This window comes from Platalea leucorodia (assembly GCF_965183815.1).
Source record: "Platalea leucorodia genome assembly, chromosome: 17".
NCBI classification, from domain to species: domain Eukaryota; kingdom Metazoa; phylum Chordata; class Aves; order Pelecaniformes; family Threskiornithidae; genus Platalea; species Platalea leucorodia.
In genome coordinates, this window is record NC_138839.1 from 109,083 (window position 1) to 134,198 (window position 25,116).

Below are 25,116 nucleotides of genomic sequence, written 5' to 3' on the forward strand. Positions count from 1 at the left end.
AACATGGGTGGAAGATGTTTTTGCTATATGAGAGCTCAGTCCACGAGACTAATGGTCCTTTACAGCCATAAGGAAGAGAGTTTTGCACCTATCTAACCAATCTCTTCTCAAAGACAGGGGGGACAGAGCTAGATCACATTCACTCCACACTAAGCCAATTTACCATCTCTTGCAAAGTCAAAAATATCTCCTTCTGAGGTCTTATGGTCAGAAAAAAAGGACATAATAACCACAAACCAATTTCTTCAAACAGATCATAGTCTCCTGGCTCTCCTTTTCATATTGGCCAAGATGCTGGACAACCTTCCCGTGCCCAAGCGACAAATGCTTCCAACTCCCCCCCCCCCCCCCCTTTTTTTTTAATTAAAAATCCAAGTGCACTAGGAGACTTGCTTATGTGACCAGGCTACATGGAGATAATAAAATGGGAGAGCTTTTTGATCAAAAATAAAGTGGACATCCTAAGATACTGGAATGTAGGCTCATTCAAATTTCAGGTATCAAATAAACGTCTTCACCGTGTGATACAGAGATCAGATTTTGCAGCCAAAGAACAGCCATAAAGGACAGAGGTGAAAATTAATATTTGAGATTTATACAACATAAAGTAGATTTTTGTCACTATCTTTTGTTTCTGGGCGAGCTGGATAGGAGAAAAACAGGTATGATACAAGTGTCTTCCTGCAGATTAACTTGTTACCTACCTTTGCACAGCTTCTCAAGCCACCCACTTGCCTAAGGAGAAATGTTGCCACCAAATCTAGTCCATGAACCTCAGACAGGCCCTGCCCTTTACTTTCCATGGATCATAGTAACAATAACGCCTGGACACTCAGCTCACAGATACAGGAGCACATAGTCTTATTATAATATTGGTCCTGGGAACTTCATGCATACTATACATTCTCCCCAACAGAAGATATGACCAGAGCTAATGTCTCCCTCAGTTTTAAGGCATACTGGACCACACTTGAGTCTGGACATCCCCTCACAATTACTTTCCCTTGAGAATTTCAATACGGCAGAAACATGTGAACTCTTTTAAGACCTTCTGTACTGTCAACAAAAGGGAAGGAAACAACCTATCTTAACTTGCAGAGTCAATGTTCATGACCTTTTGCAACATCCTCTTTAATTTAGAATCAAGCCTTTCTACAAAGCCAAATGAGACTCTCTCTCTTCCCCCTCTATTCTAATACGGTCTGAGATTATGTGATCAGACCAAGACACAGAACTCCTGCCATGGCAGCAAAGCAGATGTACCCAGCAGCAGGATTTTCTCCACTACACCCTGGTCTAACCTCACTGCAGAAGTTTGTCCTGGAGAGCATGTTGCATCCTTTTCAGTCCACAATTCTAGGGTTTCAGGTTTCCGTGTTTTCTGTTGCAACAGCATTTCTAATGCCCTGTCCTCTACCTGTTTAATAATGACAGCATTGCTGGGACAGGTGTGTTTTTTACCATTACTGATCTTGCAGCTAAAACAACAATCTCTGTATCAGTAGTTCTGTACAGAAAGAGGGAGCTAGAATTCTGACATGCTTTTATTACAAACATCATTCCCAGAACTGCCGAGCTGGACAGCTGCCATAGACAAACGTCACATCGCTACGATGTTCTCAGAAAACACATGCATCTTAGATTGCCTCTGCTTGTCATACCAAATGGATCTTCAGCCAGATCATCATCATCTTTGTTATTCTTCACCAAAATGGAATTTGCTTCCCTTCAAAATTCTGTATAAACCCACCAGCACTTGGACACTGCCTAGCTTTGCGCAGTCCTTGATGAATACTTAGAGGTGAAATGCACCCAACTGGAAAGAAAGGGTTTTTTTCACATGTTTGTTAGCTCAGCCACAGCTACAATCTCCTGACAGGAGACTTCCAAGAAAGGAAGAGTTGGGAAGGGAAGTGCCATTAAACAGACTGTCCACATTCACAGTTTATCCTCAGAAACCCCAGCTGTCACCTTCTTCATATCAGATAAAGTGTACATCAAAACAGCTGCTTACCTTTGTTTTGCACAGAGTGTGCACCTATGCAGCAGCACACACATTACGTAATAGTAAGTCAAACTAAAAGGAGTCAGATCGCTAAATCCATCCACTGTATGGATGAGATTTTTACTTCCATCACCTGATAACTTAATGGCTCAATTAGCTCTGCCTGAATGCCTTGGATGTGGTAGAGGAATGTTCCCTTGCAGGTCATGGTAAATCAGAAGACAGGAGGCAAGTAAGCAATGCAAAGCTAAATGATTCCTCTACAGCAAACCAAGTGCATCATCCAATTCTATTTTCTGTCCTGATCTGCCCCTTGCACTAGTGTTTTAGGGACAGAACAGGCATCAGACAAATAAAAGACCATAAAACTCTGCTCAAAAGCCAGTATCATAGGAGGCCTCCTCTATGTGGTTTAATCCCAAAACTTTCTTAGCTGATTCAAACCTAGCTCAGACATTCCTTTTTGCATTTCTGAAATTCCATAATATGCCTAATTTGGTTAACAGGGTAATCTCCTCGTTGATGAGAACTTTGAAACATCTGCTGCATCACTGAACATGATACTATTGCTTTCCTTTAGCCAAGAGGCAAGTGGAAAAGATGCCATTAAAGTGGCACTTATTGATCATCCTGGAGCAGAGTGGGACTGACTGTGGGCCTGTGGATGTGACTCTTGTGCATCAACAGACCATAGCACAGAGGGTTTTGGTTGCAATGAACATGGCCTGTAGGTAGGTACAACTTGATGGACTTTGTAACTCATTTTTTAGACTTAATGAGAAGTAATTACTTCTGCTGCAGAAGCAACACTTCAGCGTACTGCAGGCACCTAGATCACAAGACACTAATTGTAACATAGCATTCAAAGAAATCAGAGAACATGCAGTTACCAGAGAAATCTGTATTTGTAATAGATTGGCTACTGTGTAAGAAGGGCCTGGCTCTGAATAAATGCATTTGACACACAATTCCATTCTAAACGGTTCTTGCCCTGCACTCTACACCGGAGTGCCTGCTTCTGCCCGCCCATAAGTTCACCACCAGCCAGAAAATCTGACTCACTTATCCCTTCCTCTGGACAGGTACTGGCACTTGCCCTCTTTCCCTCACAGCTTGAAAGTGACTTAAAGCATCTTCTGGATAGTGGCTTTCCCGGACTCCTATTTCTGGATCACACTGATCCCAGGCTACACCGCAAGAAAAAGTACCAAATGGACAGATACTCAGAGTTTGGGCAAAATAATTGGCGTTCACTGCGCTGCCTTTGAGGCATAATTTTAAATAGTAATAGTAAATACACTTTCTCCTGTGTTTTTTAAGGCATTATTCCTTCCGAGGTAAATCATTACTTTATGCCCTGCTGTGAAATATGACCCTCATATGCACATCATTTATCTGTGTATTGTCTGGGTCTAATTTAGTCCCTTTCCTGTCTCTCTCCCATCTGTATTTCTGTAACCAGTTTTACTAACAATCCTCACTGGAGACAGGAAATAAATTTTCATTCATGAAATCAGCATGAGCAAAGATCAGGAAAACACATCAGAAAAAATGAGAATTCTTCAGGGTACAGAACCTTAAAGAAAATCAAGGGGCCAAGAGGTGAGCAGGGGGGTCATTATTGCAGCAAACTACACATACCTTAATCGTGCCCTCTTTCATCTGGTGGGTTGCACCGGAACACAAAATGAAGCTACAGCAGTCAAGTTCCTAGCACTCTCCCTCTGCTGCCCATGTCAAAACCTGAGTGCTCCTGTACAATTAATGAAATCTTGTTGTTTTATTTATTTTATTTATTATTTATAAGTTAGACAGGGGGCAAAAATTTCTATTAAAAAGAATTTTAAACTGCTTAGGGAGATAGGAGGAAAGTCTCTATCACTGGAGACTTTTAAGATCACCTGCCAGGACGCTTGAGAGAAGGTTAGGGTTATTAAATCCTGCCTTGGGCCGAGGAGATGAAATAGAGGAACTCTGTGATGGTCCAAGGTCTTTTCTAGCTTTTCCTAGAACCATTCAATTAAAATGGCCTGGAAAAACAGCAAACCAAAAACTGGTAAAAGAGACACTTCTGGTCTACATTCAGCTGTGGGAGCAAAAAAAGCCAAAGGGGCTTGAAAAGTCCACATCCAGCAAAGTGATGAAAGAGAAAAGAGTTTACAATTGAAGTCAAAGACAGTGAGTGCTAAAGGGAAAAACATCCCTTGCTACATGATCCCTATTTAAGGTCTTCTCATGAACACCATCATTAAATCCCTACCCATATTATCATTTTAAATAGCTCCTTCAAAACTCCAGTTGTGAACTTCCCCCTAGTAACGCTCCTTGTGATCATCCCCAAGAGCTCACATTAAGTCATTCCGCAATGCGCCTTTCCTAAATTCCAACCTGAAGCCACCTATAAAACACGTAGAGGTGAAACAGAATTTACTCGGCGGTTACTGACTCCCTTTTGCTTTACTTAGGATGCAGTGTCTCCTGAATTCTTGGTCATTAGAAATCATCAGCCTGTTGATTCTGCAAGTACTCACTATGCTAGAAAATCCTGTTTCTGCTCCATGCCATGCAAAGTCTGACTGGATGTTACTTTGACCTGAAAAACAAGAAACAAAGTAGGTTTGTAGCCAAAGTACCGGCTGCCAACTATACCTGTGGCAGGAAAAGGTGCATCTCTAGTGATTAGAAATCCTATTTAAAATACATCTTTTCTTGGTTGGATCCTATAAATCAGGGCAGTTCAAAAGAGGTGGATTTAGTTAGAAAACACTTGTTCCAAATGTGGTATTGACAATATTGGAAATTGAAGATTAATGGAAGCCAGAAAGGCGCTCAAAATAGCAGCAACTATACATGACCAGCTTGGGAAACAGATAATGGAAGTAAGAGGCAGTGAGGAAGGGGGGGGGGAACAAAAAACAAACAAAACAAACAAAAACAAACAAACAAACAAAAAACAAAAAAACAAAAACAAACAAACAAACAAAAAAAAAAAAAACAAAAACCAACCCCCACCTTCCAGAAGGTAATCAGAAGTGTTTAAATACATTAGGATAAAAACAAACATAACAAGCTATAAAAGCATCTGTAATAATCAGATTGTCCATTATGATACTCATAGGGTAAAAATCTGTCAACAATAATACAGAAAAGGCAGATATTTCTCATAGTTATTCCTGCTCTGGACTGCAAGATGATGCATATCATATCATAGCTTAAATCCAACAACTCAGACTAATATTTAAATAGTACCAAAGGTGAGATATTAATGAATCAGGACCCCAGAGCTCTACAAGATGTCTGAAGATCTGATTGCTGACACTGAGTTTCTGCAAGTCATTGAAAAATAAGTAAGCTCCATAGATCAGAGAGAAAGCTATTAATTATCGAGAAGTATAAACAGGACAATCCATGACTAAGAGCTCAACACCAGTCCAAAAGTGGGAGAAGGAACTCCCTTTTTGCAGAAGGAAGAAAGGCGTTCCAGAAGGAAGCAGCTTCCACCCGGGCACTACCTGGCAGACCACCCATCACGCTCTCGCCAAACTGCTCAGCTTCCCAGGAAGCCGCAGGCACCAACATTTTCACCAAAGGCCTTAATAAGAAATGCTCAGGGTTCTGCATTTGGTCAAAGATGCTCCACGGCCATTGACTGATCAGAGCGCCTACATCAAAGGTGGCAGAATTTTGTTCATGGATGAACGCTGAGCTGGGAGGATGCTGGGCTGTAAAACAAGGTTCAGTACCAGTGCAGTAGGGTACTGCGATGAAATAATCTCTCAAGTATTTAGAGACAATAGCCAGGAAATAGCTAAAATACCTCTTAGTCTGCACCACGGAAAACTATTTACTAAAAAATAGGAATACCTTTAAGAGTCGTGAAGAATTTGGGAGGTCTTGCAAGAAGGAGAAATGAAGAGACAAAAACCTGTGACTTATGGCCTCTGACTAGAACTTCTCTGCTAGTAAATAAAATGCTGTGATGTCAATAGCGACAGAGCTCCAAGTAAAAGCAATGTTAATTTCAAAACGTTTGGATTAAGGAAACACAATTGTAGCTTAATGTATTTGGAACACAATCAGAAAACCACATTTAAGATGCGGTAAAGATGGTAAATTTGCCTTTTTTACTCCACCTAACTTACAAAAAAACCTGCAGAACATTTCAGTATAAAGATAGAACATTCTGGAAGAACTTGATGATTGTTACTTTACATATGAAAAGTGTTTCTGTTCCATTCTTTGAGATTTTATCATGCAAATCACGCAGAAGTGGGTGACTGAACATTCCAAAAGGCTTAACACAACTTTTACCGTGTTTGCTTAGGCAAATATTCTGATACCTGTCACCAGTTCAAATTTAATCTTGTCCCAGGGTTAGAAAACAGGTCACAGTACCTTATGTTTGCCATTTTGTTGCGAAACTTCAGTGCGTTTTCATACCAAGGACACATGAAACAATTTCTAGGCCAGCTGACTTTACTGGTACCACAGTTTCCTCTGGACTGCTACAGGATTCCCACATATTTGTCTTTTTTTTTGAAGAACACAAGCACTGAAGAATAATTTGGTCCTTTAATAGTTTACAGGACCTAGGAATGATTCCTCTGACTGAGACTGAAAGAAGTGCCGAGTTTTAATTTCACCATTACATGCAAACCTGAACTGGAGCTTGGTAGAAAGCCCCACAGTTCTGGCATTTGAGATCTAATAGCATTTTAGGTTTTCTTTCATACTGCAAGCTCATCAGATTTCAAGCACATTTCCATGTTTATAAAGCAACTGAGCTGACCCAACACAAATGACTAGGTGGAAAGCCACAGGAAACTGAAGCACTACCAATTACCTGCAACTGAATACCACTTCTCAGAGAGACAATACAAGACGCTGATGAAATGCAGATAGTCACTTTTGGAACCGTGTGCTGGCTGGCGAGTTAAAAGCTTTCACTTCAGGCTGCAGCCATCCGCCAGCTGACCTGCTGCTGGCTAAGAGTGATTCAAGCGCAAAGGGCGCGGACGCCCCTGCCCTCCCGGTTCTGCAGCTTGTGACTCACGCTTGCACCCCCTGCTCCCGAGCAGGCACCCCAAGGCCTCCCTTGGAGCTCTGATACGTGCTGCTCCACAGTACCTTTCCTTGCATTCAAAGCATGCCCAGAGTGCCTCGGGAAATCTCAGTTTCAGCAATAACAAAGAAGAGTTAGTTAACAAAGAAGAGCGAGGAAGTGTTAGCGAAAATATCTTCTACTTTGGATCCGGAGGAGTGGAGCGTGTCTGCTGACTAACAGCAGGGACGGGACGGGAAGGGAAGGCAGCTGGCATCTCTGAGGGAGGAGACACGTTCCTGAGTGATGTTGTGGGCATTACAGGAAAAGCTGTCATCTTCAACAGCAGCACATTGCCTGTCAGGGATCCGACACCCACTGCTTCCACAGCACCAAACGCTCCTTTCCCTCCTGGCTAAAATGCATGTTAAATATGATGAGCCTGCAACCCTAAAGAGGAGTTAAACTACAGCTAGAGCTCTCTGTTTGGCTAAGTGTGTTAAATACAAATGGGAAAACTGATAGTATTTGCAATGCCCTGAAAAGGAAAACCCAGGATCCTCAAGTCCATTTGTAGTAAAGTAACCCTCTGTGAAAAATAAATGCAAATGGACCTGATGCTCCCTTTCCCGAGATCCTCACACACTGCCCAGAGAGCAGAAAGAGTTTTTGTAAAACACCACCAGGATTCACACATGTTCACAAGCTCACTGGCACCTCAGCCCTCTGCTAACAAGAGGAGGAGAGCAGAAGCACAGCCTCCCAGAAAAAGGCACGCAACATGGACAGGATGGGACACAGCAGTTCTGACACTTTTTGATTAAATTTCCTGAAGAAACTTCTACATGGTGAAGATTCGTGGATCTCTTCAGGGTGTCTGGGGTCAAAGGCATGCAAATTCCCAGGAGCAGAATCTCCCAATGCTATCAACAGCCACAAAAAAGGTTCAGGTTTTTTCAATTCTCTTCCTTGCACATGACCAGCCAAGACTACTCCATCTTATCTACCTGCTTATGACCCAAATTTCTTGTCAGCTGCTAGTCAAGTGCTCCACGAGTCTCCAAACACCATATACCCTTCACCTCGTGCCTCTACTAGATGCATCCTCCCTACAAAGCGGAGTGACTCATAGTCTGCCCATACAGATCATGGCCTAGACAGCTGCTGATTGGGATGTGGAGGTATCAGCCACATCCTGAAAATGGAAGGGGCCACAAGGTAGGACAGACAGAATGGCACTGACAGACCTGTGAGTCAGAACATAAGGGAGAAATGAAAGGTGTTGTCAACAGCATGAGGAGCCTGGAGATAAGAGGAAGCCTAATTGCTAGACAGGTACAGAACAGTGAATCAAGGTAAACCCCCTCCACAGCAGATGCCGTAACATTCTCTCAGCGCACGTTCCCAAGCACAGAGTCTCACTGCGGTGTATTTGTACCACTGTCAGAAGACCAGTGTGAACAGCTTTTTAATATCGCCATACAGGAAGAAGGCTTCAGAGAGTCTTTTGTGATTATTAGTTACGGTAGAACAGACTGGACCTTTGTCTCTCTGTTAACTTTTTGAGTCAACTCCATGGGTCACCAGCCAGAAAACCCAACATGAAATACAGTCTGGTGTTTTGTTAATAATATACCGTGTGTTTGTTCATGCTCTTTAATCACATGGGTTTTTGCTCTGTGGAACATCCTGTCTCTCTGGCCTAAACCAGTTTGGAGGTAAAGATGCTTTGGACTGAATCCAGACTACATACGTATATTTTTGTCTTGCTCTGGAAACCCTATGTCAACTTAAAACCGATCGGTAGAGTTTGTATTACTGTATTTTCTTGAAGAATAAAAGGAACATGCTTATAAGACATATGAACAGATAGCCCTGTGCCCCCCCCCACCCCCCCCAAGAGGAAACCCTTCGCCTCTCCAAAGACAGGAAAAAAATGAAGGGGAAAAGCTAGCACACCAATACATTTGTTAAGACTAACTGCTCACAAGAAGCTATTCATCTATTGCTATGTTTCTTATACATCAGGAAATGTGGTATCTGTTTATTTTTCTGTATTTTCATGCTAAGGTCGTAGCATTAATGTTTCATGCTAAAGTGCTGGATTTTTCTGGTTTTGTGCAGAAGGTTTTGGTTACTTGGGCATGTTAAACTAATCTCAAAAACTCTACTTCCGAGTATTAGGAAACCACCAAATACGACTCCAAATCACTGACGCTGTTATGAGCGGAACATATTATAAGTAAACTTACCACTAAACTGCTAACACCATACATTCATGGATAACTTTCACAAAAATTCTGGGTTCTACCACTGCTGCCTCCTGAATCATGCATAACCTGGAGAGTATGCGCAACACCCACTGGAGAAGGGAATATTCCAACAGAAGCAAATCCTCTTTCAAGCCCCATCTAGCTGATTCATGCTTTCACAAGTTGGATAACAGGTTTTTATTCCATCGCTTCGATTTCTACCATGTTGCTCAAAGTTTACAGAGCACCTCAATTCTTCTCCCTCTGCCCCAGGTGTGTAATACCCAATGGATAAATTATTGAAACTATGCCAGCATACTCAGGAGTGGGGGGGAACAACAAACAAAAAAACCAACACAGCAACAGAAAAACCTCAAGATTTCCAGATCCCAAAAATAAGACTAAATGGCATAATTTAAGAGCTATACTAACATGGAGTTATATTTTATAATAAGAGCCAGTAAATAAATGTATTGGACAAATGCCATTTCAAACTAAATGCACATATTCTTTGAAACAAACAAATATTGTAGTGTAAAGGAACCAGGACTGACCACCAGGAATTTACAATAAAACATTTTACAGGGACATTTTAATTAGTCTGAAGAGACCTATTCTGAAACTAAGCAGATAAATTAATCAGTCATTAGCAAAATTACTGCAAAATGGTTTATCCATTCCAAGACTAAGTGCTGTCGTTTGGAATGTTTAGCCATGTTCCCCACATACAAGCAAGCATTTGATTCCTGTCTTACAGGCAATACTCAGGTTAGTCTTCACTGTGGAACAGGTACAAAAGTGTCCTTACTATTAACTCTCGTGTTGGACATTAGCCATAAAATGACATAGCTACTTATTGCTGGAGATCCACTATTAAATGGGATTTGTGGTTTTAATCTTTCATCATAAAATGGATTAAATCTGCACCTTCGTAGAAGCATGAGCACATAATCCTAATAAGAGACTATCCTACACAAAAATAATTAAATGTTTGATTACTGATTTTCTGAGCAATAAATTCTGTTTCTCTGGTCGGGGACACTATTTGTTATACATATTTTAAAAAGCTAATGCTAATTAACACTCACAGTATATCCAGTGAGAATGCTGGTGCTTGAATGCTAGGGCAATAATGAGAAGGAATCCGATTACTGCAGTGCAGCGCTCCTAAGGACATTTGTGTCATGTAATATGGAAATAACATGGGTATTTTATATACCCAGAATTTTGCATTTAGGATGAATATGAATTAAACGGCATTGTTTGGAGCCATCAGGATCACTGAGAATGAATGCCATTCTAATTGACACAACTGGATGTGACTCTGAGACAAACTCTGGTTAACTCTGTGTGCGCGCGTATTTGCAAACCGAGCTCCTGAAGCACATGAACTCCAAGGCATTTCTAACGCCTGTAGTTTGCTGCAGAGGGGCACGTACTAGAACTGGCTATTAAGACTGGGCATCTCTGCTGACCACCTACTTTTCTTCTGCTGATGCTGCACTTGGGTCAGTTTGATTTTGTAAACTGACTTCTACCTGGCCTGCCCTTGCAGGAAAAGGATGCTCTTTTGACCAATGTGGAAATACCGAATACATATCGCACAGCTTGTTACGCTGCCATTTTAGTAGAAAACACGTTTACTGACCTATAAAAGAAAGCAGCTCTGTGAGCAGAAGTAGTGGAACCCAGGTTTAAATGGATTTTGCAGCTCCTGCCTGATTTACAGTTCTCTGCTCTCCTCAACTCATGCCAGTAAAATTCTCTTCTGCTTCCTGTCACAACAGACTCCTGTGAAATAACACACTGGTTGCCACACTTGCTCAGAGAAACCAGCTGACAAAAAGTGCGGAGAGACAAACTTGATAAGATTAGACTCAAAGCATTCTTGCACAACAGCTCCCTGTTTTCCAAAATGTATATGAAAATAATTATATCTAAGACTACATTTCTTCTCTTCTTTTTTTGCTAGAAATTGTCATGGATGGGATTGTACTCATCCTCACCAAATGCTCAAATGCCCATCTAAAAAGCAGTTTTGAGGAACAAGAAACATGAAATCCTGACATTCAAAATCTCTTTGTCATTAACCCTATTTCCCAAGTAATGCTCATAACACATAAATTAAATAGACCTAAGTATTACACCATAGTCACTAATATTTCAATTTATTTGAAGACAAGTATTAGGACATATAAAAATATTTAATAGGTGGTCTGAGAACTCAGGACTTTTTATTCAAAGGAATATTATTTATTGAGAAAAAAAGAAATTTACCTAACACAACCTGAGTTCTCATTTCTAGTAAAAATCTTCTCCCTGTTAACAAGAGAAAACGGCAACTAACCATTCCCCCTCTCCCCCCTTGGCATCCTATAATTTCATTTCATTTCATTTCATTAAAATTCAGGTAGCATTGACATCTCTGGACACCTTCAGAGGGTAAAAGACTAGCCCACTCCCAAAAACTCCATGTTTCCCTTAAAGCCTAAGTTACAGTTACAGATCTGGCAGCCTGTGTCTCAGTTTTAAGTCTTTTACAGCCTGTATGATCGATACCATCCATTCTAAGCCTATATGCCTGCAGCTGCTGCAAAAATTTTGTGACAGTAAAGCCATCTGAAGAAATAACAGCAGAATACTCTTGTCCATAAGGCATATTTTAGGCTTGCATAAAACCTCCTGTACCATGTTTAAATTGCTATTCTTTTTTAGAACTGCAGGAGACAGAACAAGGAAATGGCTTTCTTAAAACTTCCACAAAAAGCAAAGCAGAGATCCTTGGGGCAGCACAGAGCAGCTGTTTCTGGTAAGAAGCAGGATATACATATAGATGACTGAATTGCTGAAGACTGGGGAAAAGGCAGGAGTAAAAATAAACGTTAAATTTCACAGGCTGAAAAACGTCTGGGCTTGTACATACCTTCTCTCCGCTCCAGGAGAAGAGGGAACAGGAGAGGACAGTCCCTGTCTTTCATTTCCTCCCCTCCTCTCCACAGTTCTGCTGTCCAAACCCCTTTCCCCTGTCCCAATAGCTGCCCTTTCCCTCCAGCAACTCTGTACTTCTGTGAGGTTCTTGTGCAGCACAAGACCTTTGTCTGTCTCTTGTTGTGCCTTGATGTTTTTAGATTCCAAAAGGTTTCTGCAACTTCACTTTAAAAGCAACACCCACTTCAAACTTCTACAGAGCTAAGTTTTATAAGTAACAAAACTTGTCTGACAGGTGAATCTTGGAAAAAAAAAATTCTTAGGATTTAAATCTGGAGAAGACTAATGTGATACTCTGCTATGATCTGACACCACAGAACCTAAAGTTTTACACAGTCATTTGTGAAGGCAAAGAGTGAGTGTGAGCTGGATAAAATCCTCAGGAAGAAGCCCAGACAGTGTTTACAAATTTCAAATGAGACAACCTCACAGTAAGAAGCACTAGTGACAAATCATCTGCATTTTTCAAAAACTGTGCCTTTAACAATGTTTTAGAACTAGCAAATGAAATCCTGTTCTTCAAGGAAAGGCTTCTGGGGGTTTTTGGTTGGTTAGTTTTTGTTTTCACACACACACACACACACACACACAAAATACATCTATCTATCTATCTTTGATCTTGACAGTTTACACATAGTTTTCCTGGAAAAGCTGGACATAATCCAAAAGTTCAGCAGTAATGCTACAGTGTATCAAAAAAATACCTGGAGTCAGTCCTATGAAGCTCTTTATTTAGAGAAGCAGAAAAGTATTTTAAAAATACCAGCTTTAAAACTCTCCTACTTGAGATAGGTCTAAACAAACAAATGCCAGTGTTTTGTTTCAAGTCTGAAAACTTAGGGTTGGATGAAGTCCAGAAGGACTGAGTGAATTTAAACAGGCAGGAAGAATTATAAATTTTGCTTCTGGAAAAAAGAGCTGTGTTTTGCTTGCCAACAGGACACCAATAAACCTTCCCAAGAGGGAAGGAGCTGAACAATAGTTTTTAAGCCATCCATCTGCACTGTTTTCCATTAAATTTTGAGAAGTTAAAATAAACTTTTGGAGATGAAGGACTAAAGCAGAGAGAGTATATCTCTGGAACAAGTAGGGAAAGAACATGTGAGCAAAAACACTGAACATGACTTGCAGTGCTGCACACACACAGAAGGGCCACATACAGATGGACAATCCCACACAGCATTCACGTAACACCTCGCAGGAGCAGCAAAGAGCTTATTTCCCCAAAGGCACAAAAGGACAAAACTTTTTCAAATATCTCCATGTGAGATGACTCCTCTCTTACATTCTAGCCCCTAAAGTCAATTCACTCTTTTTTTCTTTTTCTTTTTTTTCCTGACTTTGGAAAACATTTTCTGTTTAGAGATAGTTACCCAGAAATAGAGCAATACAGGCAGGGAAGCCTGTAAGGTGTGGTATTAGGAACAAGCCTTGGAAAGCTCTGGAAAAAATCAGTGCAACTACAGTGACAAAACAAAGCAGAGGCAGAAAGCAAGGCAAATATGCACAGTTAAATTTGTTGCATGACAATACGTAAAAGAGCAAGATACTGTTCTGTCTGGTTTCATTGCTTCTGCTAGACAGTTAGCTTCTCCATTATTTCAAGTGTGGTAAAAACAAGAGGGCACAGCAGCTCATTTGCATAAACGTAAAAAAGTTTTAAGTGACTAGAACAGAAGAAGCGTGAATCAGCATCTGGCATTTGCTGGCAATACCAACTGCCCCCATAATCCTTCATCCACACAAGCAAAGGCAAGATCATATTTCGATGCCCAGCCCTGATCAAAATTCTACTTCAGGAATTAATCGGCTTGCTACAAAGAAGAAAAACACCCAGGAGTGGCTTTGTCCTGTCTGTGCTTCCAGCAAAGCCAGCCTTAGGCTGTAACATTCACTGCTAGGAGTCAGACAGCTCAAAGAGTTCAGCTGCTTAGACTCCTTTTCTCTTTAAACAACATAGTGGATCATTTTAAGCCACAGAGCAGAAGTAGTAGGTATTATGATTTGTATACACTATAATATTTTTGCACAGTCCACTTTTAATATACCTATCAAAAACCCCATCAAGTGACAATCCAACAAGTCCATCTAGAAGATTCACTAGCAGGCTGTAATAAAAAATTAGGAGAGCTCAGCATTGCAGTGATCATGATGGCAAGTGTGAGAAAGCAACGAACCTTGAAGAAAATGAATTTCAATGAGAGCTTAAGACTGCTGTCTGAACTACAGCTCTTGAAGTTCATCCCCATTCAAACGGAGCCTCACCAAACAGAATACATGAGAACTTTGGCAGGTCTAAGTCACGAGAATCTGAAGAGATCTGTAAGACATCTCCTAGGCAGCTTATAGGCGCCCATCTGACAAAGAACTGATGTACTATGATGTTATGAACAGGAAGGTAAAACAATTTAATGAACGCTGGACTGAGAATGTATCATTGCGTACTGGGTTATAAAAAAATGCTTGTGTGACTAACAGGAACTCATTTACATTGGGTGGTGCTGGAAGAATAAACAGAGGAGCAATATGTTTGAAAAACCGGGGAAGCGTCAGTTTTAAAGCCCTTAATTTTTCTCACAGAGAAGGGGCAAGCTTGCCTTGCAAGGTTAGGGACTTGGCAGATGAAAGTACATGACATTTAGAAGTCCCCCTAGAAAACAGCTTGGGAAACACACACTTGTGAAAACCATCTAGGACACAGTCTCAGAGAAAAAGAAAGTGGATGCAGGAAGGGAGTCCAAAACAGTTAACGAAGACTTTCCCATTCACAAAATGGCAGGGCTCAGTGGTCAGCTGTGTATATACCACCTATTTTGTTGATTAACATTTTCCCTGAAATATTCTAATTCTGCATACATGACAGAAGTAATGAATTTCAAGGATCACCCAAAGCAAGGGCTATCTGTAGCTAGAGCTCAATGGGAGAGATGGCATGATATGCAGACATCAATTGGTGCCTAACTCCCTTAACTTTTTAAGATGAGGATTGTCTGTACAGACCCATTTCACTAAGAACTGTTATTGCAAAGATACATTGGCAGAAACATCTGCAGAGAGACTACCAGTATACTTATTAGATACGTACACAAAATGAATCGAGAACTAAAGCAATCAGAAAACCTGCAGATAATACTGAAGTGCCCCTCACCTATATGAACACCACTTCAAATATCTTTTTTCCACTTGATATGAAAACAATAATAAAAGCAAACTAAAATACTCCACAAGACAACTCTCTGACTGAATAGACTTAGAAGATGCAGATGCTGTAGAGAGGAAAAGGCTCTCTGGGGACCAAGGGATGGATATAAGGCAGATCTTCATGCAGCTGATACACTGCTTTCTTTGCACAAGACCAATATTCTTTGAAAGCAGCAGTATCCCAGATGTAGATTTGATTCAGTCTGACTATCAAATTAATTACAGGAAGTCAGAAGAGACTGGCATCTGCATTCTAGCACAGTCGAGAGGAGGAAGTAAAGCTCCTTATAAATGTAAGTGCATTAAATGTCCAAACATGTACCATCCTTACTGACATGTAACCTGTTTAAAAGCAATTTACGTATCTGCTCTAACATAAAAAAGCCCACAATAAATAAAGGAGGGCAGCAGATTTATCAGATGGGCAGAACGACCATTAAAATGAATGTATTTCCAGACTGTCTCTTTCTACTTGTAGCATTTACTTACATGTACAGTAGACAGTATTTTAAAGGCAGGACAAAATGGACTATATCTGGAAATACACAAGGTCAGCGGTAGTGCATCAGTATTTGCCAGGTATTCTTCAGCAGGAGGTTATGCAGGCTCCAACATCATGACAGATCATCACAAAGCACAGTTGAAGGGTAATATGAACTGCTGAGCCTGGAACAAGGGAATAGACTACTTACATCTGAGTTGGATGAGCAATAAGTTCAGGTAAATTTATAGCATTTTAGAGCTTGTGGTTTTATTCATGCTGAGAAGCCTACCGCAGCTAGGAATGCAGAGTCATGGCAGTGCTATGAGATCAAGGAAATGAGTTTGAAGAATGACTTGTCTTTGTACGAGGAACACATCTCAGCAATTCCACTCTGGAGTGGTTATATCAGTAAAAAACATGATGCCATATCCAACCACTCCTACCAACCCCCATGGCAGAGCTTTGAAGACTTCAGTATTGCAAATCGATTTCCTATGCTACAAACAAAATACCTTTGAAAGGGCTCTGATGGGGGGAATCCTCAGCAGCCCTGCTGCATCTAGGACACTTCCAGGGACCAAGCCACAAACTACTTGTATTTCTGCTTAAACTTGGGTCTTGCCCAATGAAAGGCCTGGCTTTCTTCCACTGCAGCTCTATTAGCATTGCCAGCAAAGAGAATTTATGCAGAGAGAGAAGGGACTGGCATTCCTTCTACAATAGGGGCAATTGTCTCAGGCTGCCACATTCAGTTAAATGTTTACTTTGTTGTTTCACAACTCAACAGGAAGCGAAAGGTCAGAGAGGCCCCACTGCAGAACAGAGATGTTGTCATTCATCTATTCACCTCGAGCCAAGATTCCAGTGGAAGACTACTTCTTTCCAGTTTTTTTTCCTCTTCCTCCAGGAGACAGACACCAGGTAGTAAATTAACACTCCAGCAATTCTTCCAGTCTGGTTTCATATCCTAGAAGAAACGCTAGAAGTCTGAGAGTATTCTATCAAGATCCTGAAAGAGGACTATTGCCAGGATTCGTTCACCAAGACTAATTAATGGAGAAAGATTAATCTCTCGAGACTACCCTTGAAGACCAGCCTTTTTGGCACACTTGAAAATGTGAGCCATAGCAAAGATAGAGCTGTAAGCACTTGAAATGGTGAAGACCCTACACAAATTCAGAGTCCTTCAGAAGCTGCATTTGCGAGCATGAGGGTAAAATAAGAACAACCGTTTAATAGGAATAAGACTGTTATTCTTGGCTTGTTATGAATGGACAACCTGCAGTTTTGCTCTCAGTCGATGAAGTATGAATTCACTTGGAGAGCCACTTGACCACCTAATCCATTCAAAATAGCCACAAACTTTCTTAACCTGTGCGTATTTTCTTCTTCTGTTCAATTAACACGAGGGAAAAAAACCACCAACTTTAGCCAATGAAAACCTATCACAACAGTAATCAAGATATTATTTTCAAGAGGAATACACATGGGTCAAATTAACATAACGTAATTTTCAGCTAATTGTGAACATGCTCTGTGCTTGTGAAGAAAATGTGGAATATTTGGTCCTAGCATGAATGAGTCCTGCTCTGATGAAACTTTGACTGCATTGTTTCTGACAGTCTGAGCAGCCAGACGGTTCTTGGGACACAGCCTTGGATGGGATGAGTCATTCCCCAGCAACACCTGTTTCTCTCCACTGACTACGGAGGAAACTGAGACAACCAGCTCCAAAGCAGAAGTCTATATTTGGACAGGCAAATCCTTCCTGCTCTGTCTCTTCCTGAGCACAGCATGCAGTTCACAGATTAATCAACAACTATAGGACTTGAAGAGACTGGTGTGCCTGCAGAGTCTGGGAAATTTCATCTTCCTCAAAGACCATAACCTTGAAAACACAGGGAGACCTTTTCTGGCATGCATAGGGGAATCCCAAATCGGGGGGGGGGGGGGGGGGGGGGGGGGGGGAAGGGGAAAAAAACAGAAACAAAAAACCACCATGGCTGACTGAGCAGACATGTATTAACCAAACCTTCTACCTTCTGAGCGGCTTATACATAAAGTAAGCAATACTTGTTCTGTAGCTGCTTAAAAGCATAGGAGCCCTATTCAAACTGGAGAGGAACCTGTGCACTCTTCTGAGATGGCGAGCATGTATCCAACCCCCGGTCTCATTAGAGAGGCTGAAAAATCTACCATTGACCTAAGGCGGCAGCAGGATTACGCATCTGACTGGAAAAGCACAGATTTCTTGAGGACCTCTGTTTCTATAAGCAGCCAGCCACATAACTCAGTGACGCACTGAAAATCCCTGGACACGACTCAAAAATCTTCCTCACCAAGCTGACGGGAACATTCCTGGGCCAGCTATTCTGGCCACAAGTACTCTCCTCATCACTGGATATGAGCTTTGTCATTCACAGAAACCTATGCCAGTAGACTCCTGACTCCTCTAGGTTATGAGGCAAAGCTCAAATATTTACAGATCAGACCTGATCAGCCAGACCAGGCTCTTCACTTCAAAATAGTCAAAAGTCTTCAAATAGCCTTCAAGTTCCCACATGACTGTGGGTATATTTTGACAAGTCAGCAGGATTTTCATTCCCAGGTCAATACTATTATGTGAGCAAAGAAAACATATTCCTATACAAACTATCTTATATCCCATACTATCCTATTCAAACAGCATTTTAAGCTATGTTTGGAGACTCAAACACCAGCACTGATAACTCGCAAATGGGTAATACGATACAGAGTGCTTTAACAATATTACTGTATTCCATTCTAATTCCACTGAATCACTCCATTTTACAAAATGGGAAACTGAGATACAAAAGGGCTATTACTGTCCTGCATTTGTAATTTCATATTATGTAAAAAAAGTACTGACCTCCTGTCGCAGAAATAATGCAAGCCGATTTAGAATTTACATTTTGCTCATAGTATCACCTAAGATCGTGTACAACATGAAAGATACTTCATTTTTCTTCAAAATGACTCAGAAAAGACCATGACACAATAAAAAATTTGTCAGCAAGGTTTCTTGGAACGTTGGACATCTGCCACGTTACTCAAGAATTACATGTATCTCAGTCTCTTGGCTAACACAGAATTTAAATAGGAACGTCCACAGTGCTTTTTAGAACATACCACCATATTTTATTCCAAAAATCAGAAGGACAAGCCCTCTGCTTTAGATACTTTACGTGTACTTGTGTGTTTCATTTGGCTGACTGTAAATACAGCTTTTCCAAGCTGAATCATTACAGCTTGATGACACCAAGTAAACGGTAATGACTCATGCTCTCATGTAAACAAGCCAGCAAAAGTTAGCAAGAAGAGCCTCAGTGACAGAAATGAGCTGTGCTCCATTAGGACACTGCCCCTCATCTTTTGAACCTTCTCATAGGATAAATTTGAGAGCATGCAGCAGCACAGAACAAACATCAAATATATTTTGTTAAGAGCCTGAAGAAACCCCACCTCTGTAGAGCATAGAGATCTCGCGCTCATTTCAGGGTGCAGACCACATTAAAACATACACATAAAAGTGTAGTGAGGACACTTCTTCTAGCCCTCTGTAACACTCAGCACAGCATTTCAGGCTGTGATCCAAAGCCTAATTTAATACAACATAGGTGTGTAACCTCGGCTCTGTTGTGCTGAGAAGACTGCTATTAAGGTGAAAGTGTACAAGCTTAAAGCTATCCAAGATAAGAAAAAGTAAAATCATGGACAGAAGTGCAATCATCAAGACATGAATAACAGGACAATTATTCAAGGAAGGAAATACTGACATGAAAAGGTAACAAAGTCAAAAAATTCTAACAAGAAAAAGAAAGCAACGAAATTCCATGTTTTGTGCCGCTTCTACTCTCTGTGAGGCCCCAGTGCTCCTGCAGATGTTCATGCAAGTGCTCTTCTCCCTTGATTACAGTTCACTAATATCCTATTACAGACGGAGAAAAGTGTTGGCACAAAAACGAGTGCCACACATCTTCCTTTACAGCCCTCCAGATGATTCATAAGCAATTATTTAAAAATAAAAAAATTGTTCATCTCTGGGGGTGAGTCAGAGAAGTAGGAAGTTCCTCGTATTCCAGACCATTCACGTGGACCTTACAGTCTTTCAGCAGGATTCCTACAAGACCAAAACTATTTCTAAGACTGATTGCTTTGTGACACAAGCTCTGTTGTCAGCTGATTAAAGAGACACTGTAAGAAGGAGAGAGGTGAGGCTCAGGGTACTGAGGACAAAAACACACACACAGTTTCACTGGCCATATTTACTTCTAGACATACATTATGAACATATTTCCAACAGCCTATTACCACACAATTGAATGCAAATAACAGTTTGCTGATGTTATGACAGTAAATAAAAACCCCACACTGTTATGTTTATAAGCATAAACACTCAAAATTATTGATTACAAAGATGAACATTGTCTACCATTTGGTAACGCCTAGGAATGAATATGGCAAAATATTTTTAAAACACTACCTATATCTGTAAAGGTCTGCCAGGCACCTTATGAGCTTCCCCCTTGCTCCAGAACTTAGCTGAGTACTAATAAAGGTATATCAGTGTTAAACTTCTTTCTGGATGCTAAGTCCTCCTATAGGTTGAACATCATCCAAACAGTATAGAATTCATAGACATAAGCTACAGTCATTTTCTGCAGTGAACACACTAAGCAAGCTAAAAGTAAACTTCATCTTTCCTAGAGCTTTACTCCTGTTCAGTCTTGATGCCTGGTTCATGCATTCCAGGTGGAATCTGGAAATGAAAGGCTGTTCCTCAGTCATGGCTACACCGTATGCCGAGAAGTTCCTTTCATTATTCATGCATTCCCAGAAGAGGCCAGATGGACATGGGCATGACTATAAAACAGACTCTCTAGTAGTTTTCATACGGGGATTATTTCTTAGCAGCAGGAAGGGGAAGCTTTATCCATCTGTCAGAAACCATCAAGGCCCCTGTTATGATGAAATCAGAGTAAAACTACTCATGAATGAATTTTTCAGATTGTAAAAAGATGGTTATGAACCACAGAGGAAGAGTGTAGTCCTCCAAATTCTGATGTTTGTGGGATCTAGGTTCATACTACAACACTAATACACACATAGCAAGCTTTTACTCATCTTTAGTAACTACTGCATGATGGCAGTAAACTGTGATGCTCTTGATAAAATCCTGGTGTTTAACAATATCACAGTTAGCCAAGTCTGGTTATGCTTTTTGGCATGAGTCACCAGAGAATGCCTGTTTTAAAAAGTAGCTGCTACAAATACAGCTATATATTAGAGATTAGCAACACCTTTGAAATGTAACTTCATACCCTCATAGGCATGTTTGCAGCTGAAGGCAAACTGAACTGAAAACAAGCCATGTGAGTTGGGGTACAAATTGTGACATAGAAAATACCAACCATCTTGTCAAGCAGCTCCTCAGACATGAAACAGATTCTAGAAAAGCCGTCTCTTAGCATTTGTGGTTTGCAGCAAACAATAGCCCAAAGCATTAGGCTCGCAGTGAATGAGCAGGAAAGAGAGCGCTTAGGTAGTTCCAACTTGCCGAGTCCTGCACACCACTGTGCGGTGCTAGAGACCGAGACTGGCTTGGCCTTCACTCCCAGATGACTCTGCAGCACTTGCAGTCAAGACTAGAACAGAGCCTATTCACCCACCCTGCCCTCACCTTTACTTGAGGAACTTCATATGATGCTTCACTTTGCACTGCCCATCCCGTGAACTCCGCACCCGTACAGAACTGTGATTAACAGCCTCAGACCATCTGCAGAAATTCAAAAGAAAGAACTGCAAGGATATACAAGCAGTACGTGACGACACAAATTCTACCATATCCCTGCTTTTCTTCTGTGTGCACAGGTCCAACAGCTCAGCCAGCTCTCCAAGCCACCAGTTCACAGCCGTGCCACACTAACTCTGGCACAACATTGGCAGAAGGTTCAGGGGGCACTGCCTGTTCAATCTAGTTTATAGGGTACAGTTCCTGCATATCTAACTACAGCCTTGGATTAAAGTTTTTAGCTCTGCCCACTAATAATGATTATCAGTTCGCTCTTCACAGCAAAATCCACCGTTGCCAAAAAGAAGCCAGGAATTTCACTGAGGCAGCAATAACATAGAAATGTAGAGGCCCATTCTCAACTCTCTAGGTAAAGTTCAAAGTCATTTCTTGCAAACCTTGCCTCTTTAAAAACTTTCTAAACATCATTTAGCACTGTATTTTAAGTTGACCACAGGAAGGGCAAACAGGAAAGTCCAGGAGAAGCCTCGTCTACCCCTCAGGCACTTCCTGCACTAGTGACAAAAGCATAACACAAAATTGCTAAGAAAATGCTTCATGTTTAAGGTTATGCTTTTTCTTCCTTTTAGGCAAGAAATATTTGTTCATCAAAAATCGCAGCCTGGAAGCAACAATGCCCACCTCTGTGTCACTATGTCTGGCTAGACTCAGAGCTGCTGGGAGCATGTCTCCAATAATCCAAGTTTGGGAGTAAACTCAGAGAATGAACCAAACCAAAGCGAAGCTCTTAATTTTTCTTCCCACTCTTCAAGCAGAGTGGGCACTTAATAGTCACTTGATCTACTACGCCACCCTTTGCTGAAAGGAAATTACCTATACTCCTCTCTGCTAGCCTTGTAATCACTTAGCTGATGGAAGAAAAAGCTCAATGGTCCCTTTAAGGAGCAAGCAGATAATTCAAGCATACCCACGTTAAAACCAGACACTACAAACAACTGAAAAGGCCACAAATTGTTCCCCGATTGCCACAGCTATGCAATATCCTCCCCCCGCCCCCCCCCCCCCCCCCATAGTGACAGTTAACAGTGAATTCTCTCTTCCTGCTCAGACATAGAGGTAGTAAAAGCAAGAATAGATACAAAAGATAAAACATTCAGAAAAACTTTTTCACAAGTATTAACCTCTTTTTTCCTTCCCGTGCTGTCTACAAGGTAGCCTAAAGGGCCTTACTTTAAGTTCCTGGAGCAAAATCTGTAACAGCTAGGCTAAGTCTCAATGTGTGTTTGCTCCAGCCACAATTTAACCCTACACTGAAGTAAGGGTTGGGCATGTGCTAGCAATTCATTTTCCATCCGTGCTTCATTTCCATAGACAGAAAAGGAATATGCGCACCAGCAGGCAGACAGAGCACACTCTATTTTAGGTACCTGACCTGGATGACTGGAGAAGCAGGATCGTGAAGTGTCTGCTCCTTAATCTGGACACAGCATCTGATCTCTGCTGAACATCAGAGATGCTTCTCTGCACTGTTCCCTTTCTCATGATGATTTGTGCTTGCCTACTCTCACTGAAATCTCTACATCCTAAGTAATCAGCACACTTCTCTACTCTTCCCCACAGTTCCTGACAATCTTGAACAAGAAAAAACTAGAGAGCAAAGATTTAGTGTTCTTAACCATAAAGGTTATTGCATATATATTCACACAACTCACAAGGGGGGGGGGGGGGGGGGGGGAGGGAACAGCAAAAAAAAACCCACACTGGACACACAGAAAGCTTCCATTCGTTTGGGAGAGGTTTTAGTGAAGACTTCACTATGTTCTCACAGCTCATTAAAAAAATATCACACAAGTTTTCTCTTTTAGGTAAACGTGGAGTCTTAATAGTGTCTCATTTCACCATGGTTGTTACCACACAGGCAGGATTCGTGCGCATGTTTCTGCTAGCTTTCTAGTGTTCAGTACTGTCTGAAGAGCCTTCAATATTCCTTCCTCAAAAAACACTAGTCATTTTGTCACAAGTCTTGCTACTGGGAGGGCCTTCCTGTAGCATAAGGAAACACTAACCATGTTCAAATCCTTCAGCAATAAGCTATCAACTCTTCTGTGTCACTACAGAAATCAGAAGGCAAAGACTCTTTTTTACAAGAGGATATTTTCTAGAAGGCCTAGATAGGGTGGGGCAGACTGCAGCAGGAGAATCTTGCCTGTGCGCGAGTGATTTCAGAGTGCAAGAGACAGATAACATTCAGGAATCAGCAGTGCCTTGGGCTCCAGTTGTAACAGTATTTCTCTCCACATCAGGAGAAAGATGCTGTGCCTGACAAGTGCTAAAATCAGCCAGGGAATGTAGCTTTCTAAATCACCTTCTAAGATGAGGGACTGCAAATCAAGGAGTTCAGTGAATTTGACTTCTGCAGCTAATGCGCACACAACAAAAGGCATGATGGGTCCTGGGGCAAGGAGAGGAGATAAGCCCTCTAAAATTCCCATGGTCTTTCAGCTCCTTAACAGCATCTTGGTAGCATCAATTAAAACCAATTCAAGTTCCTCTAATCCATGCTAACATAGTTTTAATGCCACATTCCTTCTGAAGGAAGCTTATCTTGCCTGACTTTTCACTAGTACAGGTGACCCATAGACATACCCCAGATTGTCAGTCTTCTCTCTACCCTCTCTTTTCACAAAGGCCTAACTCCACTGACATTATTCCTCCAGGTGATGGATCCACGGTACTCTATTTGCAAATCCTTCCAGATTGCAACTTTCTGCTGCAAAATGCTGAAAGCATCCATAATCTCATGACAAGATGACACCAAAAGCAACATCAGAATGTGTGACCATAGCAGTTTATCAACAATACATGAATTAGTGCAGTTCTGCACACCGCAGTGCAGTTACTATGCAGGGGCAGTGGACGGGATCATCATGAAGATGGCAGCACAGTTCTACGGGCAAGTCTTGAACATAGATACGTTCATAACACGTCTGCCACGTCTGAAAAATCAGAGTAACTTCAGTGGGTTTTACAAAGAGTGAAGACCATCACTCCTGACTGAAAAGACCATACCAGTTAAATGTATTCCATCTTATTAGCATAAACCCTTTTAGAAAGAATATTATATTACATTACATTCCCCCACTACAGAAGGTTCCAAACTATAGTTGCTTCTCTGAGAGATGATGTCTTCATTGTAACCTAGAGAAACATGCAAAGTAATTTACGTAAGAATGCCGTAAAAATGTCTTCCATTTGGAATATTTTTATGTGCTGAGATCAAACTCAATTATGTCCTGGCAAAACTAAAAGTAAGGCAGTTTCTTTTTGCTTCAGAATAGGGAGTATTCCTCATGTTTTAACACATTATGGCGT

General features: G+C 41.2%; 1 protein-coding gene across 1 annotated transcript in view; it reads right to left on the minus strand.

Annotated features, from left to right (window-relative positions):
* SLC45A1 (solute carrier family 45 member 1) overlaps positions 1–25,116 on the minus strand; it is a 74,830-nt gene that overhangs the window by 28,243 nt on the left and 21,471 nt on the right. The window lies entirely within an intron of this gene.